The following is a 3,439-nucleotide window of genomic DNA, read 5'->3' on the forward strand; positions in this document are numbered from 1 at the left end:
AGGGAAATTGTGTCAAGAGACTCAGATGAAATGGACTGATGTTTTACCTCTGGCATTATTAAGAATCCGAATAACCCCAAGGGTTAGGGAGAAAGTCCATTTGAGATTCTGTATGGTAAACCTTACACGTTAAATTTAACTGGAAATGAAATTCAGATGCACATTAAGGGCGATGAAATTTTAAGTGATTCTCTCTTGTCTATGGCAAAGGTTCTTACTTCTCTCCGTAGGTACATCCAGTTAAGATCTCCCGTACTTTTAGATTCACCTGTACATTCATTCCAGCCAGGAGATAAGTATAGCTTCAAACCTGGAAGGATGAGCCCTTGATAGAAAAATGGAGAGGACTGTATGTTGTACTACTAACAACAAATACCGCTGTGAAACTGCAGGGAATTGATTCCTGGATCCACTACCCCTGAGTGAAAGCAGTACCTCGAGAGATGTGGAAAGCTGAACAAGTTCAGCCTTTAAAGTTAAAAATATATAAAGATATATGAGCTGTATTAAAAGTGAATCAGTTTTAAATTTAGATTGTATTCAGGGGAAAATTGCTTTAATCTGTTTGTTAGGAATAGGGTTAATATTGTTGTTATGGTATCTGTGTAAAAATGATGTTCTCCTTAACAACCAGGGGAGAAATGTGGTGGTTAGTTTTTCTAGGTTACCTGAGCCAAAGTTAAAGGGAATCAGGAAGGATTTGGGGGTCAAAATCTTCCTTTGGAAGTAATTATGAAATCTATGAAGATAGTTAACCAGAGGGATTGTTGGGTGTGTGCCCACTTCCCTGAAGATTCCAACAAGGGCTTCCCGCTAATTGGAGTGCCTCTTATTTTTTTCCTTTATGGAATTTATAAAACAGATAAGAAATGATAGTGATCAACCAAAATATGATGAAACAACAGAACAGGAATGGGAATTCCAGAGTGTGACAGGAGATTATGATCAATGTATCCGAAGATGTAATAATAGAAATAAATAGTGGGAGAAACCTGTACTTTATGGAAAACAGCCGATCAACTGTACTGGAGCCATTAAGGTAGGAAGTTATGAAGATTGCTTTCGGATACCTGAAATAGGTTGCAAGTGGCCAAGTAAGGAACTAAATGGGTGGCGTGTTCCAAAAGGTAGTGGATGGTGTTGGTTGTGTGAGAGCAAGGCACGAAAAGTGCTGCCTCCTAATTGGTCCGGGACATGTACTCTAGGGGCAATAATCCCAACCATTACTGTAACAAAGAACTGAATAACAGATATCAAAGATCATGGCTAAGAACATTCATGAGGAGACAAAAGAGGATCAATAAGCCTTTAACGGATCAACCTACTAGGTTTCACTCATTCACAAGGTGTCTGTTTCCACAGTTGGGAGTGAGTGAACTTGAAAAAGCAATAGTAACTATTTCAGCAGTTATTGAGAGAATAGGGAATAAAACCTCTGATGCCATTACAGCTTTACAAGGGGAGGTTTCAGAGATTGCTAAAATAACCACCCAGAATGGAATGGCTCTAGGTATGTTATTAGCATCTCAGGGAGGAGTAGGTACGGTAATAAATACTAGTCGCTGTGTATATGTGGATCAAAGCGGGAGAATTTCTCCCCATCTAAATGAAATCTGGAAGCAAACTGAAATCTTACATGGGGCTCAGCAAGATGATGCCTCTTTGGGATTTGAAGAAACAGAAGCCCCCTCTCCCCGGGGCAACAGGCCTGCAAGGCGCCACAGCCGCGCCACACCGCACACGATGTGCAGTGCAGCGGCGGCCACCGGGCTCGGAGGGGAGGACAGCACGGCCGGGCACACCTGAACTGTGCCCTCCCCTGCCTGCCAAGGGGCGGTACCGCTGCGCCCACGCCACATCGCAGGTGATGATTGACTGTCAAGAGACACTCAGACAGGCGTAGCCCCGGGAGGAACCCAGGGCCGCAAGTGCGTTCGAAGTGTCGATGATCAATGCGTCCTGCAATTCACATTAATTCTTGGAGCTAGCTGCTTTCTTCATTGATGCACAAGCTGAGTGATCCACTGCTAAGAGTTGCCTCGGTTTCGGTCCCCACCGAGGGAGGAGTGGACAGCATTTGCAGCCCCTGAGGGACCCCGCTCCGCTCTGCCTCCCTCCTCATGTCAACACCGGCTGCTGAGCAAGGGACAGTAGAGAGAAAGAGGGCTCGCCTTGCTGACCATACAAGAATGGGACGGGAGGGGAAAGAAGGGCAGACTCGAACGAGAAGGGCGCTGCCCGCCACCACCCCCAGTGCTGCTGCATGGACTCTCCTCCACCACTCTCTCAGTGGTGCGCTGGTCCTTTGTTCCCGACCGGGGTCCAGGGGATGGGGACGATGGCTGACTGCCTTTCCCTTGCACTGCCCTGACTGCTGCCGTTTCAGCGCCCGCCCAGCCCCCCTCCCCCACGACACACCCACAGCGCGTGTTGAGCCACTTCCACCCACCAGATCCAGAAGGAGTTCGAGAGGGTATGGATCGCCACAGGAGGCAAAGTGGACAAGGTTCCATCAACAGGGGATGAATTCCCTGTTACAATTCCCACCGCACTGGAAGGGGGCGAGTCAGCGTCCGCATGGGAAATTCCAGCTCCCCGTAGCATCTATCCTATTCCTAGCAAGTGGAGAAAAAGAGAGTTAGAGAATTGGGCCAATCTAAAAGCATAACGCCGCGGTGTTAAGAACTTCTTAAGAAAACAATAGCATCCATAACTATTGGCTTCTACGTTACCGGGGAATTCCTCACAGGAAGTAATTGACAGCAATACAGCTGCATGCCAATGTCTATCCCACCAGGGAGTACTTGGCATGCGAGCTGGGAGAAGAGGCACCGAAGGGGTGCAGGCATTGTCCTGCGGAATGGGAGACTTGCTCACATATCATCAGCTGCTGCCCTGCAGTCCAGGATGCCGGGATTAAGAGACATAACATCTTGTGTGGCATGCTGCCTGAAGAGGTTAAGAGACTGGGGTGGGAGGTTTATCTAGAGCCCAACCTCAGGGATCAGATGGTGTGACCCAGGTGTTCCTCGGTTGGGGGACCACGGCCTCCTCAAGGTCACATTCTCCTCTAGCACGTCCGTGGCTAGAAGGAGAAAGGGCTGAAGGGCCCCTATTTATATACACTGATAGTTGGCCACTATATAAGGGCCTTACGTGTGGTCTATTGGGTATATGGGATGGGTTATTCACACAAGAAAAGATGGGGAAAGCCCCTATGGCCTAGCATCTGGGAAGCCAGCACTCAACGTTGAATTGCCATAAGGCATGTGAATGCCCATGCAACCGATTATGCCAAAGAAAGCCAATAGAATGGTGAGGTCGACACTGTGGTGGCTCTACGTCTGGCCTTTGCGCCTGGAGTAGCAGCCTGCATTCACCACAGAACTGAACATCCGGGTGGAGAGAAGGCCAGGGGCTTGGAGGGAAGGAGTTGCGG

The 3,439-nt window shown here is 48.2% G+C and overlaps 1 non-coding gene across 1 annotated transcript; it reads right to left on the reverse strand.

The window, feature by feature from the left end:
• Nucleotides 1-1,883: 1,883 nt before the first annotated feature.
• Nucleotides 1,884-2,036, reverse strand: LOC135327080 (5.8S ribosomal RNA). The gene has a single exon (XR_010387154.1). It is a non-coding gene; the product is annotated as a 5.8S ribosomal RNA (ribosomal RNA).
• Between the last annotated feature and the right edge of the window lie 1,403 nt (nt 2,037-3,439).

Source organism: Dromaius novaehollandiae, unplaced genomic scaffold (genome assembly GCF_036370855.1).
Source record: "Dromaius novaehollandiae isolate bDroNov1 unplaced genomic scaffold, bDroNov1.hap1 HAP1_SCAFFOLD_45, whole genome shotgun sequence".
In the NCBI taxonomy this organism is placed as follows: Eukaryota; Metazoa; Chordata; class Aves; order Casuariiformes; family Dromaiidae; genus Dromaius; species Dromaius novaehollandiae.